The 16,786-nt window shown below is 44.6% G+C and overlaps 2 non-coding genes and 1 pseudogene across 2 annotated transcripts; all 3 read right to left on the reverse strand.

The window, feature by feature from the left end:
* Positions 1-9,679: 9,679 nt before the first annotated feature.
* Positions 9,680-13,074, reverse strand: LOC149573814 (25S ribosomal RNA). The gene has a single exon (XR_016361065.1). It is a non-coding gene; the product is annotated as a 25S ribosomal RNA (ribosomal RNA).
* A 219-nt stretch (positions 13,075-13,293) lies between these two features.
* LOC149573815 (5.8S ribosomal RNA) lies at positions 13,294-13,447 on the reverse strand. Its single transcript, XR_016361353.1, has one exon. It is a non-coding gene; the product is annotated as a 5.8S ribosomal RNA (ribosomal RNA).
* Positions 13,448-14,151: 704 nt separating this feature from the next.
* LOC149573816 (18S ribosomal RNA) lies at positions 14,152-15,962 on the reverse strand (annotated as a pseudogene).
* Between the last annotated feature and the right edge of the window lie 824 nt (positions 15,963-16,786).

Here is a 16,786-nt window from a genome sequence, read left to right on the forward strand (position 1 = left end):
AGAGTACTTTGTGGGGTGAACTAATGAACAAACTTAAAGATTTGACTTGGTGGGAGTACTTGGTTGGCCGACCTAGTGAGGTGACTCGATGAACGAAAATAACGAGTTGACTTGGTTAGAGTACTTGTTCTGGTGACTTGATGAATAGACTCAAAGAGTCAACTTGGTTGGGTGACTTGATGAAAGGACTTAAAGAGTTGACTTGGTAAGAGTACTTGGTGGGGTGACCTAATGAATGAACTTAAAGGTTTGACTTGGTGGGGTGACTTGGTGAATGGACCTAAAGAGTTGACTTGGTGAGAGTACTTGGTGGGGTGAGTTGATGAATGGACTCAAAGAATTGACTTGGTTGTGTGACTTGATGAATGGACTCGAAGAGCCGACTTGGTGAGAGTACTTGGTGGCTCAACTTGATGAGCAGAATTAAAGAGTCAACATGGTGAGAGTACTTGGCAGGGTGAACTGAGGAACAGACATAAAGAGTCAACTTGGTGGGAGTACTTGGTTGGCCGACCTGGTGGGGTGACTTGATGAATAGATTTAAACAGTCGACTTGGTGAGAGTACTTGTTCTGGTGACTTGATTAACAGATTTAAAGAGTCGACTTGTGGGGGTGACTTGATTAAAGGACTTAAATAGTTGACTTGGTGAGAGTACTTGGTGGGGAGACTTGATGAATGGACTTAAAGGGTCGACTTGGTGGGGTGACTTGATGAACGGACATAAAGAGTTGACTTGGTGAGAGTACTTTGTGGGGTGACTTGATGAACAGACTTAAAGAGTCAACTTGGTGAGAGTACTTGGTGGGGCGTCTTGATGAATGCACTTGAACGGTCGACTTGGTGGGGTGAATTCATGACTGGACCTAAAGAGTTGACTTTGTGGGAGTACTTGGTGGGCCAACCTGGTGGGGTGAATTGATGAACGGACTTAAAGAGTCAACTCGGTGAGAGTACTTGGTCTGGTGACTTGTTGAATGGACGTAAAGAGTCAACTTGGTGAGAGTACTTCATGATGTGACTTGATGAGCAGATTTAAAGAGTCAACTTGGTGAGAGTACTTGGTGGGGTGAACTGATGAACGAACTTAAAGAGTCAACTTGGTGAGAGTACTTGGTGGGCCGACCTGGAGGGGTGACTTGATGAACGGACTTAAAGAGTGAACTTGGTGAGAGTACTTATTCAGGTGACTTGATGAGTAGAATTTTAGAGTTGACTTGGTGGGGTGACTTGATGAAAGGACTTAAAGAGTCGACTTGGTGAGAGTACTTGGTGGGATGACTTGATGAACGAACCTAAAGAGTTGACTTGGTGAGAGTAATTGGTGGGGTGACTTGATGAATAGAGTTAAGGAGTCAAATTATTGAGATTACTTGGTGGGGTTAGTTGGTGAATGCACTTGAAGGGTCAACTTGGTGGGGTGACTTGATGGATGGACCTAAAGAGTTGACTTGGTGCGAGTACTTGGTGGGTTTACTTGATGAACAGAACTAAAGAGTTGACTTGGTGAGACTTCTTGGTCGGGTGATTTGATGAATGCACTAGAAGAATCGACTCGGCTAGAGTACTTGGTGGGGTGACTTGATGAAAGAACTTAAAGAGTCAACTTGGCGAGAGTACTTGGTGCTGAAACTTGATGAGCGTACTTAAAGAGTCAACTTGGTGAGAGTACTTGGCAGGGTGAACTGATGAACGAAATTAAAGATTCGACTTGGTAAGAGTACTCAGTGGACCAACCTGGTGGGGTGACTTGATGAAAGGACTTAAAGAGTCAACTTGGTGAGAGTACTTGTTCTGGTGACTTGATGAATGGACTTAAAGATTCAACTTGGTGGGGTGACTTGATGAAAGGACTTAAAGATTCAACTTGGTGAGAGTACTTGGTGGGGTGACTTGATGAATGGACTTAAAGGGTCGACTTGGTGGGGTGACTTGATGAACGGACCTAAAGAGTTGACTTGGTGAGAGCACTTGGTGGGGTGACTTGATGAACAGACTTAAAGAGTCGACTTGGTGAGAGTACTTGGTGGGGTGACTTGATGAACACACTTGAAGAATCAACTTGCTTAGAGTACTTGGTTGGGTGACTTGATGAACGGACTTAAAGAGTTGTCTTGGTGCGAGTACTTGGTGGCTTGACTTGATGAGCAGACTTGAAGAGTAGACTTGGTGAGAGTACTTGGCAGGCTGAACTAATGAATGGACTTAAAGAGTCAACTTGGTGAGAGTAGTTGGTGGGCTGCCCTGGTGGGGTGACTTGATGAATAAACTTAAAGAGTCGACTTGGTGAGAGTACTTTTTTTGGTGACTTGATGAACGAACTCAACAAGTCAACTTGGTGAGAGTAATTGGTGGCTCAACTTGATGAGAAAACTTAAAGAGTCCACTTGGTGAGAGTACTTGGTGGGGTGAACTGATGAACGAACTTAAAGAGTCAACTTGGTGGGAGTACTTGGTGGGCTGACCTAGTGGGGTGAATTGATAAATGGACATAAAGAGTTGACTTGGTGAGAGTACTTGTTCTGGTGACTTGATGAACAAACTTAAAGAGTGGATTTGGTGGGGTGACTTGATGAAAGGACTTAAAGAGTCGACTTGGTGGGCCAACCTGGTGGGGTGACTTGATGAAAGGACATAAAGAGTTGACTTGGTGAGAGTACTTGTTTTGGTAACTTGATGAACGAACTTAAAGAGTTGACTTGGTGGGGTGACCTGATGAACAAACTTTAATGGTTGACTTGGCGGGGTGACTTGATGAATAGGCCTAAAGAGTTGACTTGGTGAGAGTACTTGGTGGGGTGACCTGATGAACATACTTAAAGAGTCGACTTGGTGAGAGTACTTGGTGGGGTGACTTGATGAACGTACTTGAAGGGTCGACTTGGTGGGGTGACTTGATGAACAGACCTAAAGAGTTGACTTGGTGAGAGTACTTGGTGGGGTCACTCAATGAACAGATGTAAAGAGTTCTTGGTGGTGTGACTTGATGAGCGAACTTGAAGAGTCAACTTGGTGAGAGTACTTTGCGAGGTGAACTAATGAACATACTTAAAGAGTCAATATGGTGAGATTACTTGGTGGGCCGACCTAGTGGGTTGACTTGATGAACAGACTTAAAGAGAAAACTTGGTGAGAGTACGTGTTCTAGTGACTTGATGAATGGACTTAAATAGTCAACTTGGTGGGGTGACTTGATGAAAGGATGTAAAGAGTCAACTTGGTGAGAGCAATTGGTGGGGTGACTTGATGAACAGACTTAAATGGTCAACTTGGCAGGGTGACTTGATGAACAAACCTAAAGAGTTGACTTGGTGAGAGTACTTGGTGGGGTGACTTGATGAACAGACATAAAGAATTGACTTGGTGAGAGTACTTGATGGGGTGACTTGATGAACGCACTTGAAGGGTCAACTTGGTTAGAGTACTTGGTGGGGTGGCTTGATGACCGGACTCAAAGAGTCTACTTGGTGAGAGTACTTGGTGGCGCAACTTGATGAGCAGACTTAAAGAGTCAACTTGGTAAGAGTACTTGGTAGGGTGAACTAATGAATAGACTTAAAGAGTCGACTTGGTGGGCTGACTTGGTGGGGTGACTTGATGAATGGACTTAAAGAGTTGAATTGGTGGGGTGACTTGATGAAAGGACTTAAAGACTCGACTTGGTGAGAGTACTTGGTGGGGTGACTTGATGAACGGACTTAAAGGGTCGACTTGGTGGGGTCACTTGATGAACAGACCTAAAGAGTTGACTTGGTGAGAGTACTTGGTGGGGTGACTTGATGAACAGACTTAAAGAGTCGACTTGGTGAGAGTCCTTGGTGGGGTGACTTGATGAACGCACTTGAAGAATCTACTTGGTTAGAGTACTTGGTGGGGTGACTTGATGAATGAATGTGAAGATTTTACTTGGTGGCACAACTTGATGAGCAGACTTAAATAGTCAACTTGGTGAGAGTACTTGGTGGGGTGAATTGATGAACGAACTTAAAGGGTCAACTTGGTGAGATTACTTGGTGGGGTGACTTGATGAATGCACTTAAAGAGTTGACTTGGTGAGAGTATTTGGTGGGCTGACCTAGTCAGGTGACTTGATGAACAAACTTAGCGAGTCAACTTGGTGAGAGTACTTGGTGGGGCAACCTGGTTGGGTGATTTCATGAACAAACTTAAAGAGTCAACTTGGTGAGAGTACTTGGTGTGCCGACCTTGTGAGGTGGCTTGATGAATGGACTTAAAGAGTCAAATTGGTGCACCGATCTCATGGGGTGGCTTGATGATTGAACTAAAAGAGTCAACTTGGTGAGAGCACTTGGTGCACCGACTTGGGTAGCCAAGATGGTGAGTCAAATTGGTGAGCGAGCTTAAAAAGGTGACTTGGTTGGAAAAGTTGGCGAGGCGAGATGGTAGGCCAACCTGGTGAGCCAAGTTGTCGAGCAAACTGAAAGAGTCAACTTGTTGAGGCTACTTGGTGGGGTGACCTGGCGACCCCACTTGGTGAGGTGACCCGGTGAGCAGAGCTATCTAACCCTTGGTTACCGATCTTGAGGAGAGGCTACTTGATGAGCTGACTTGGTGAGCAGACTTAAAGAGTCAACTTGGTGAGGCAATTAGATGAGTTGGGTCATTGAGGAAACTTGGTGGGGTGACTCGATGAGCTGACCATGCGAGAAGACCTTGTGAGCAAACTAAAAGTGTTAACTTGGTGAGCGTGCTTGAACAGTTGAGTTGTTGAGCTGACTTGGAAAGCCGACATGGTGAGTAGGGCTTAAGATGTGACTTTGTGAGATGACGTAGGAAGGTCCCCTTAATACCATAAACTTATAATAGAACCATAGAAATAATAGAAAATCTGAGAAAAAAATGTGGTCTTGTCATTTGGACCGCAAAAGTGGAACTGCATAATTCATAAGCATAATATGCTAACCCACACGAGTGCCTTCACTACAATAGTCTATAAGACAAGCTACTAGCTATCACCTAGAGTTGTCCTAGACAACATTTGGGCCTTTCTTCAGTAGGCAATTGTATGCCGGCCAAGAAGGTTCTAGATGCTCAGAATAATACCTATGGTTGGAAGACCCTGACAATTTACATAATTCTCCCTAATACATCTTTGACAAATTATTTTAGAAATTTTGGTAGCCCAACTTTCGAAGGCCATAACTCATGAATCATTGCTCCAATTTGCTATTATAACCACTTTTCAGAAATCCCAGCTCCTGATCTATAGGCTCGAAATGTTGCATGTGCCCTTCCCTCATTTTTTAGACCTCAACCAGGAACTCTAAGGCCTCCAACGGTGAGCCTGAAGATTTTTAGCATATTTTTCCACCAAAAGTCTACAGTAACTTCTTGACACTTATGCTTGAGCTAACTTGGTGAGCAGACTTAGAGAGTCAACTCATTGAGGCAACTTGGTGGGGTTGACCTAACAAGGTGAAACCCACTTGGTGAGAAAACTACAAGAGTTGGCTTGGTGAGTGCACTAGAATTGCTGGCTTAGCGAGCTGACATGGTGATTAGGCTTAACGAGGAAAGTTGGTGGGGAAGATTGGTGAGTGTAATTAAAGAGCCAACTTGGTGAGGTGACTCAGTGAGTTAGTTCATTTAGATGACATGGTGAGCCAAACTAGGGAGGCGACCTGGGAAGAAAACTTGGTGAGCTGACTTGGCGAGCCGAATTGGGGAGTCAACCTAGCAAGAAAACTTGAAGAGTCAACTCATTAAGGCAACTTTGGAATTCCACCTTGTGAGCCGACCCAGGGAGATGACCTAGGGTCAGACTTGGTGAGCGTGCTTGAATTGTCAGCTTTGTAAGCTGACACAAGGAGCTAACCTAACGAACTGACGTGGTGAGTGGGCCTAACGGGGGGAGTTGGTGGGGTGACTTGGTGAGTGGAATTAGAGAGCCAATGTGGTGAGGTGACTCGGTGAGTTGGTTCGTTGACATGACATGGTGAGCTGACTTAGCAAGTTGACCTGGTGAGCAAACTTAAAGAGTAGACTTGGCAACGTATCGAGTCGACTTGGTGAGGCGACCCGGTGAGCGAGCTCAAAGAGTCAACATGATGAGGCAATTCATTGAGTTAGCTCCTTGAGGTGACTTGGTGGGCCTACATGACTAGTCAACTTGGTGAGCCAACCTAATGAGCTAACACGATGAGTTGGCTTAAAGAGGTGACTTGGTGGGGTAACTCGGCAAGGCAACTTATTGAGGCGAGATGGTGAGTCAACTTGGTGAGCTGACTTGGTGAGTGCACTTAAAGAGTCAACTTTGTAATGTGACTCACCGAGTTAACTCACTAATGCAACTTGGGCAGGCCAACCTGGTGAGCAAACTTAAAGAGCCAACTTGGGCCCACTGACTTGGTGAACGAACTTAAAGATTTAACTCTGCAATGTACTTGAACAATCAACTTGGTGAGCTGACATGGTGAGTGGGCTTAGAGAAGCAACTCGGTGGGGTAACTTGGGGAGCACACTTGCTGGGGCAAGGTGGTAAAATGACTAGGTGAGTCAACTTGGTGAGCTGACTTGGTGAGCAAACTTAAGGAGTCGAGTTGGTGAGGCAACCTAAATAGTTGACTCAGTGACCTGACTTGGGGAACCGACATGGTGAGCGATCTTAAAGAAGAGGTGACTTGGTGGGGAAACCTGGTGAGGCGAGATGGTAAGTCATCTTCATGAGCCGGCTTGACGAGCTATGAGTGGACTTAAAAAGTCAATTCTTTGAGGCAACTTTGTTCGGTGATTTGGAAGAGACCACGTGGTTAGATGACTTGGTGAGCTAACTTGGCTAGAAAAATTGGCAAGCAAACTTATAGAATCAACTTGCTATCCCTAGCCAAGATCGCATGCCTAGGTCGACCCAACTTGGGTCACCCGACTGGGTCAACCCATCTCTGTCGCCCCAACCTCGGGTGACCTGACTTGGTCACCAAAGTGGGTCGACAAGGCAAAAAAATAAATCATGGGAGGCCCTGTAAGGCAAAAAAGAGTGAAAAGCCCTAAATTTTGGGTATTAAAAAAAAAAAACAAGTTACCCACATTTGGATCATACATAGGTTTCAGTTCACGTATTGCCAAGCCGACTCGAGGCATTATGCCTAGCTAGCCAGATTTGAGGTAGGGTAGGCAAAACGATTTAATTTGAGAATTTTCTTTATAAAAAGAGATCATGATAGGCCCTGTAAGGCAAAAAAGAATGAAATTTATGGAGTTCAAAAAAACATGTTACCCGATTTTGGATCACGCACAGGGCTTGGGTCATGTAGCATCGAGGTGCCCTGGGTGACATGATTCGAGCAAAAAGTTGATGATGGCATGAGTCATGCAAAAACATTGGAGGCCATTAAGGCTTGAGGTGCTTCGAGTCAAGGTTATCGAGGCGGGTTAGGTTGAAAACTTTGGGCGTTAACCAAAAAGAAAGAGTTAACCACTTTTGGATCACGTACATATCTCGGGGCACTTAGAACCAAGTCGAGCACAGTGACATGAGTCATGCAAAAAAATTTGAGACGACTCGAGTCGGGGTATCCAACTCTATTCAAGTTCAAAACTTTGGGACTTGACAAAAAAAAAGAAAAAAAGAAAAAAGAAAGAGTTACCTAGTTTTGGATCATGTAAGTGACTTGGGCCAATCAGAATCAAGGTGAGTGTGGTTACATGAGTTGAGAAAAAAAAAAAATGGAGGCAATTAAGGCTTGAGGCAATTTGAGTCGAGGTAGCTGAGTCGATTCGAAAACTTTGGCCATTAGCCAAAAAAAGAGTTAATCACTTTTGGATCACGTACATGACTTGGGGCACATAGAATCAAGTCAAGCATGGTGACATGAGTAGTTCAAAAAAATTATAGGCGATTAAGGCTTGAGGCAATTTGAGTCAGGGTTGCTGACACGATTCGAGTTGAAATATTTCGGTGTTAACCAAAAAAGGAAGAAGTTAATCACTTTTGGATCATGTACATGACTCAAGGAACCAAGTCGAGCATGGTGACATGAGTCCTGCAAAAAAATTGGAGGCGGTTAAGGCTCGAGGTGATACAAGTCAGGGTTGTCGACACAATTTGGGTGTTAACCCAAAAAAAAAGTTGACCACCTTTGGATCACACACATGACTCGGTGCACTTAGAATCATGTCGAGCACGGTGACATGAGTCATGCAAAAAAATTGGAGGTAGTTAAGGCTCGACTTGATTCGAGTCGGGGTTGGGGTAGTTGGGGTGATTCATGTTGGGGTTGCCGACACGGTTCGAGTTGAAAAATTTGGGCATTAACCCAAAAGAAAAGTTGACCTCTTTTGGACCAGATAAATGACTTGGGGCACTTAGAATCAAATTGAGCATGGTGACATGGGTTGTGCAAAAAATTTAGAGGCAATTCGAGTCGGGGTAGCCAACTTGATTTGAGTTCAAAACTCTAGACATTAACCAAAAAAATAAGTTAACCGATTTTGGATAACATACATGAGTCATCTGCCCTCACAAAAATTACAAAACCCCACTTGCCTAGAATTTGCAGTCAGAAGATTTTTCTGCCCTCACAAAAATTTACAAACCCAACCCGCTCAAAATTTGGACTTGGAAGATTTTTTTTCCCTCACAGAATTTACGAACCCCACCCACTCAGAATTTAGCACTTGGAAATTACAAAACCCCACCCACTTGAAATTTGGACTTGGAAGATTTTTCCACCCTCATGGAATTGCAAACCTGACCTGCTCAAAATTGCACTAATTACAAACCCGACCCACATGGAAATTGCACTTGGAAGACTTTTTTGCCCTCGAGGAAACTTTGGCACTCGGGAGATCTTTGCCCACCAGCTCAGAATTTGGGACTTGGGAGATTTTCTTTCCCCCTCGTGGAAATTTTACAAAACCCCACTCGCCCAAAATTTGGCTCTCGGGAGATTTTTCTACCTTGGCAAAAATTTCTACAAAACCCCTTCCTCCCACCCAAAATTTGGCACTCGGGAGATTTTTCCACCTTGGCAAAAATTACAAACCCCACCCGCCAAGAATTTGGCACCTGGGAGATTTTTACGCCCTTGTAAAAATTGCAAACCCCACTCGTCAAGAATTTGGCACTTGGGAGATATTTTTGCCCTCACAGAATTTGCAAACCCCACCCGCCCAGAATTTGGCACTTGGGAGATTTTTTCGCCCTCACAAAATTTTTTACAAAACCCCACCCACCCGGAATGTGGCACTTGGGAGATTTTTTTTCCTCGGCAAAAATTACAAACCCCACCCGCTGGGAATTTGGCACCTAGGAAAATTTTTTGCCCTCATGAAAATAGCAAACCCCACCCACTCAGAATTTGGCACCTGGAAGATTTTCCCACCCTCACGCAAATTACAAACCCCACCTGCTGGGAATTTGGCACTTGGGAGATTTTTTTGCCCTTGCAGAAATTTTTACAAAATCCCACCTGCCGAGAATTTGGCACTTGGGAGATTTTCTTGCCCTCGCTGAAATTTTCACAAAACCCCACCCCCTCAAAATTTTGCACTTGGGACATTTTTCTATCCTGGTGGAAATTACAAACCCCACCTATCGAGAATTTGGCACTTGGGAGAGTTTTACGCAACCCCACCCATTTAGAATTTGGCACTTGGAAGATTTTCTCACCCTCGCCCAAATTACAAACTCCACCCGCTTTAGAGTCAAAAAGGGTTTTATGAATCGAGGTGACAGAGGGGTGAATCTCATTGGATCGTGGCAGCAAGGCCACTCTGCCACTTACAATACCCTGTCACTTATTTAAGTCATCTGCAAAAGATTCTTCTCTTCGACCACTTGAAATTAATATCCAAGGTTTCTCCAATGGGCTAATGTTCCGATCAGAGATGGCCAAGCCCTTGGGAGTGCAAGAGCACCCCTACTGTGGGTCATGCTGTAGTCAGAGAGAAATATGCACCACATCTAGCATGGATTCTGACTTAGAGGTGTTCAGTCATAATCTGACACACGGTAGCTTCGCGCCACTGGCTTTTCAACCAAGCACGATGACCAAATGTGTCAATCAATAGTTCCTCTTGTACTAAGTTGAATTACTATCATGGTGTGGATCATCAGTAGGGTAAAACTTACCTATCTCATGATAGTCTAAACCTAGCTCACATTCCCTATTGTTGGGTGAAGAATCCAACACTTGGTGAATTCTGCTTCACAATGATAGAAAGAGCTAACATCGAAGGATCAAAAAGCAACATCGCTATGAACACTCGGCTTCCACAAGCCAGTTATCACTGTGTTAAATTTTTTGACACCTCTAGCTTCAAATTTTGAAAGTCTAAAGGATCGATAAGCCATGCTTTCACGATTTGTATTCATAATAAAAATCAAAATCAAATGAGCTTTTACCCTTTTGTTCCAGATGCAATTTCTATTCTTGTTGAGCTCATCTTAGGACACCTGCATTATCTTTTAATAGATGTGCCACCCCAGCCAAACTCCCCACCTAGCAATGTCTTCCACCTGGATCAGCATGCCTAGACACACCTTAAGGCCAAAAATAGGGGCATTGCCCCATCTCTGCCTCACGGAATAAGTAAAATAACATTAAAACTAGTGGTATTTCACTTGTGCCTAAAAGCTCCCACTTATTCTACACCTCTCAAGTCATTTCACAAAGTCAAACTATAGTCAAGCTCAATAGGGTCTTCTTTCCCCGCTGATTTTGCCAAGTCCGTTCCCTTGGTTGTGGTTTCACTAGATAGTAGATAGGGACAGTGGGAATCTCGTTAATCCATTCATGTGCATCACTAATTAGATGATGAGGCATTTGGCTACCTTAAGAGAGTCATAGTTACTCTGGCCATTTACCCATGCTTGGTTGAATTTCTTCGATTTGACATTCAGAGCACTGAGTAGAAATCACATTGCATCAATATCCGCAAGGACCATCGCAATGCTTTGTTTTAATTAAACAGTCAAATTCCCCTTGTTCGTACCAGTTTTGAGTTGACTGTTCGCCACCTAGGGAAAGCCCTCTGAAGGGGGCGTCCTGCATCCATCACCCAATCAGCATGCAACGGCCCGCCCTTTCCATGGGAGCAACTTGGGCAAGCCACCAATAGCCCATGAGTTTGGGGCGCAGACCCCTAGGCCCAGCCCTTAGAGCCAATTCTTTTCTCAAAGTTATGGATCTATTTTTCCGACTTCCCTTACCTACATTATTCTATTGACCAGAGGCTATTCACCTTGGAGACCTGATCTAGTTATGAGTACGATCGAGTGTGAACGGTACTCGGTCCTTTAGATTTTCAAGGGCCATCGAAGGCACACCAGACACTGCAAGGCGTGTAGTGCTCTTCCAGTCACTGGTCCCTATCTTTGGTTGAACTGATTTTAGGGTGGGCAGGCTGTTAAAAAGAAAAGATAACTCTTCTCGAGGCCCCCACTGATGTGTCTAGATTTCCTAACATTGCCATCTGCTGCCATGTCCTGATTCAGGAATATTAACCCAATTCCCTTTCGATGATCGTGCAAAGTGTGCCCTTCAAATAGGGTTTTACCATCTCTTAGGATCGACTAACCCATGTCCAAGTGTTGTTCACATGGAACCTTTCCCCACTTCAGTCTTCAAAGTTCTCATTTGAATATTTGCTACTACCACCAAGATCTGCACCGGGGGCTAGTCCACCTAGGCTCACGCCTAAGGTTTCACAACAACCCTCACATCTTCCTACTCATCAGAGCTTGGCACTTTCCCCGATGACTGAGTATAGGTTGGGCGCTTCAGCACCATCCATTTTTGAGGCTATTTGATTTGGTAGGTGAGTTGTTACACACTCCTTAGTGGATTTTGACTTCCATGACCACCGTCCTGTTGTCTTAATCAACCAATACTCTTTGTGAGATCTGGGTTAGTGAACAATTTTGCACCATAACTTGACTTTCGATTCATCTCGCAACACTAGTTCTACTTACCAAAAATGGCCCACTTGGAGCTCATGATTCCATGGCATGGCTCAATAGAGCAATTATGTCGACTTACCTATTTAAAGTTTGAGAATAGGTCGAGGGCATTACACCCTTGATGCCTCTAATCATTTGCTTTACCCATTAAAACTCACATGTGAGCTCTAGCTATCCTAAGGGAAACTTCAAAGGAAACCAACTACTAGATGGTTTGATTAGTCTTTCACCCCTATACCCAAGTCAAATGAATTATTTTCATGTCAGTATCACTGCAAGCCTCCACCAGAGTTTCCATTGACTTTGCCCTGCTTAGGCATAGTTCACCATCTTTCGGGTCCCAACAGGTGTGCTCGCACTCAAACCCTTCATAGAAGATCAGGGTCAGTTGGTGGTGCACCCCCCGAGAGGGGATCTCACCAGTCAGCTTCCTTGTGCCTCGCGAGTTTTCCCAACCTGCCAACTTGTAGACATGTTAGAGTCCTTGGTTTGTGTTACAAGACGGGTCAGATGTAAAGCCCACTGGCCAGCGCCATGAGCGCACAAGTGCCCGAGAGCCCACTGTAAAGGTGCACACTTTGCTCCTCAACCACCGTTATAGAATTATTTGTGCAACCAGAATGTCATGCTTGTGCTACTACGACAGCCTGCACTGGCACGTCCCCCAAACTGAGCAACAGACCAGCTCATACTGTTCTGCATTTGACCGGGGCACATTGCCAGCCTCCATTTGCTTCCCTCCCAGCAATTTCAAGCACTCTTTAACTATCTTTTCAAAGTCCTTTTCATATTTCCCTCATGATACTTGTTCTCTATCAGTCTCTTGCTTGTATTTAGCCATGGATGGAATTTACCACCTGATTAGGGCTGCATTCCCAAACAACCTAAGTTGTCGATAGTGCCTCGTGGTGCGATAGGGTCTAGGCCTGACAGAGCTCTCACCCTCTTTGATTCCCCCTTGCAAGGGACTTGGGCCCAGTTTGTCGCTATGGATGCTTCTACAGACTACAATTTGATAGGCGCGACAGTTAATTTTCATGCTAGGCTCTTCTCAGTTCACTCACCGTTACTAGGGGAATCCTAATAAGTTTCTTTTCCTCTGCTTATTGATATGCTTAAACTTAGTGGGTATTCATGCTTGACTTGGGGACATGGTAGAGATGTAGCATGCTCATACTACAATGGGCCTATGAACCCAAAATAAAGTTCCTCGCGAGGAATCATTTGATCAGCGCAAACCAACGTCGGCCTTTGCAAGCCACCACTCGTCGTGATGGATCGACAAACCTCATGCTCATTTCAGCCAACTGTGCCACTTGTAGACACAGACGGCCATCTCCACTTCTCACTGGGGAGGGCAATTTTGTAGTGTGATTCCCAAGTAGATGTGCCCTTGGTCGAGGCCTTAGGTGCAACTTGTGTTCAAAGACTTGATGATTCATAGGATTCTATAATTCACACTAAGTATCACATTTTGCTACATTCTTCATCATGGCTAGAGCTGAGATATCCATTGTCGAGAGTCATGATTTTGTTATGTTTTTATCTTTCGTTGACCCAAGCATGCAAGGCACTAGATCATGCTTCATTCTTTGGATTTCTAAGGTGCACGATGCACCCATGTGTTGGGTGTTGACACATCCCAAACCTCGAGCACCCAATGGGTGCGACGAGGAACGCTGTGGTGTGTCCCCGCCCCATCACCTTACAAAGTTGGGAGTTGATGCATGGGAGAGCCATGTTAGCGAATAAGGCCCCTACCCCACAAATCATGTGAGTGCACCCATCCTAAACATAGAACACTCCAAGCGATGAGTTAACACACCTGGGCAAGGCAACGGGGGTTGCGGCAGTCTCGACGTGCCATCATCGAAATGATGGATCCCTAGCATGGCACCGCGCATGTGATTGGACCATGAAATCTTGACGGCGGATGACACCTAGACCCCCTTTGAACTACAACTGAGTAGAGACCTCTCACTCTGACATAGAATTCATTCGAAGGCATCGATCCTAATCGAGATTGCATCTGAGTCTCTTCTTCACCCCACGGGGAATCCACGCTTTTGATCATAGCATTCAATGTGACCCTCAACCTCGATGGCAATGGACCCATAGCTTGGAAATCTAGCACATCGCTGCAAGGCCAAGTGTCTACACATCACTGAGATTTCAAGGGCAAGGAGGAGCCCAACTCCATCCCCTACATGATTCAGGGTCTTGAACCAACAATGATCCTACTGTAGGTTCACCTACAGTAACCCTGTTACGACCTCTCCTTCCTCTAAATGATAAGGTTCAATGAACTTCTCATGACGTCGCTGATAGGAACTGCCATTTTTTTCATGATCTGAACACTTCACTAGATCATTCAATCGGTACGAGCGACGGGCGGTGTGTACAAAGGGCAGCGATGTAGTCAATGTGAGCTGATGACTTGCGCTTACTTGAAATTCCTCATTGAAGTTCAATAATTGCAATGTTCTATCCCCATCATGATGCAATTTGGAAAGATTTCCCAAAAATTTTGGGCCAGGGAGAGAAACTCATTAGTTGCATCAGTGTAGCACGTGTGCGGCCTAGAACATCTAAGGGAATCACAGACTTCTTATTGCCTCAAACTTCAATGGCCTAGGAGGCCATAGTCACTCTAAGAAGTTGGTTGCGAAGGGGAACCTGCATGTAGCTAGTTAGCAAGTTGAGGTCTCATTTGTTAATGGAATTAACAAGAAAAATCTCTCCACCAACTAAGAATGGCCATGCACCACCACCCATAGAATCAAGAAAGAGCTCTCAATCTATCAATCCTTACTACGTCTGGACCTGGTAAGTTTCCACGTGTTGAGTCAAATTAAGCCACAGGCTCCACTCCTAGTGGTGCTCTTCCATCAATTCCTTTAAGTTTTAGCCTTGCAACCATACTCCCCCCGGAACCAAAACACTCTGATTTCTCAAAAGGTGTTGGCAGAGTCCTTAGAGCAACATCTGCCGATCCCTGGTCAGCATCATTTATGGTTGAGACTAGGATGGTATCTAATCATCTTCGAGCCCCAAACTTTCATTCTTGATTAATGAAAACATCCTTGGAAAATACTTTCACACTGGTTCATCTTCCATAAATCCAAGAATTTCACCTCTGACAATGAAATACGAATGCCCCTGACAGTCCCTATTAATAATTACTCTAATCTCGAAGGCCAACAAAATAAGACCAGACTCCTATCGCGTTATTCCATTCTAATGTATTCAGAGCATAGGCTTTCTTTGAGCACTCTAATTTTTTCAAAGTAACGGCGTGGGAGCTGTGACCCAGCCAATTAAGGCTAGGAACACGCCATCGGCAGAAGGGACATGAGGGCCAGTGCACACCCAGAAGGCGGACTGATCGTGATGACCCAAGGTCCAACTACGAGATTTTTAACTGCAACAACTTAAATATAAACTATTGGAGCTGGAATTACCATAGCTCTTGGCACTAGACTTGCCCTCTAATGGATCCTCATTAAGGGATTTAGATTGTACTCATTCCAATTACCAAAGTCAATGACCCCATTATTGTTATTTATTGTCACTACCTCCCCGTGTCAGGATTGGGTAATTTGCATGCCTGCTGCCTTCCTTGGATGTGGTAGCTATTTCTCAAGCTCCCTCTCTGAAATTGAACCTTAATTCTTCATCACCCATCACCACCATGGTAGGCCTCTATCCTACCATCAAAAGTTGATAGGGAAAAAATTTGAATGAAGCATCGCCAGCACAAAGGCCGTGCGATCCAACGAGTTATCATGAATCACCAAAATAGCGTGCGAGCCTGCACTGGCCTTTTATCTAATAAATGCATCCCTTCCAAGAGTCAATATTTGGTGCATGTATTAGCTCTAGAATTACTATGGTTATCTGAGTAGAAAAGTACCATAAAAGAAACTATAACTAATTTAATGAGTCATCTGCAGTTTCATATTGTTAAATAGTTCATACTTAGACATTCATGGCTTAATCTTTGAGACAAGCATATGACTACTGGTAGGATTGACCAGGTAGCTTCTAACAATGAGGGGACCCCCCAAGACCTGCTACAGCCAAGGGATGCCTACCATGATGGGAAACCAAAATTTTCATTTGCTCCATCATGCATCCAAACATAATCTGTTGCACAAGCAACAAGAATGACATTCACAGCACATGCAGGACTCACAACACTCAAAGATTTCATTCAAGAGGAAAGTGTCCCATCGTCAACTAGAGAGGGCTGAATAGGGAGCCTCAGTTCATAGGAACCTAGGAAGAACATCTTGTACAAAACCCTTTACCCTCGAACTTGTTGTCACCACTACTCGGAAAGAAGCCTCAAGTATGTACGAGATGCATTGTGCACATAGCCACCTCAATTGTAAGGCCACTCAGAGACATCCATTTCCCAGGCATATGCCTCCTACATGCCTATTGAGGTGCACCCACATAGAAAAAATCATTTTGAATCGCAACAAACATTTTCCCATGATGAAGAGCTGGTTGCCGAAGTGCCAACGGAGACCACCGTGCTGAAGGGTGAAGGGTTGTGCGAGTCAAAAACATGGTTGGTTATGCGATTGATGGGGACATCACTATGGATGCAACAACCTTAATTATAAGGCCACTCAAGGGCATCGTGTATAACACCCCCAATGTACATTTATAGGTGATGAGAGCCCACCCGCATACACAAACATGTCTAACCTCTTGCAAATATCTCCTTTCCCAGCACAGCCTTGCTAACTGTTCCCCATGACACATGATCTGCCAGCGTAGGTATAGAAAAGTTCCTATGGGTGAATACTCACACTAGCCTTGTCAGAAAAGCTTCAATATCATGCACATGCACATA

This window comes from Cupressus sempervirens, chromosome 2, assembly GCF_028749045.1.
Source record: "Cupressus sempervirens isolate cs-2001-9-10 chromosome 2, ASM2874904v1, whole genome shotgun sequence".
NCBI classification, from domain to species: Eukaryota; Viridiplantae; Streptophyta; class Pinopsida; order Cupressales; family Cupressaceae; genus Cupressus; species Cupressus sempervirens.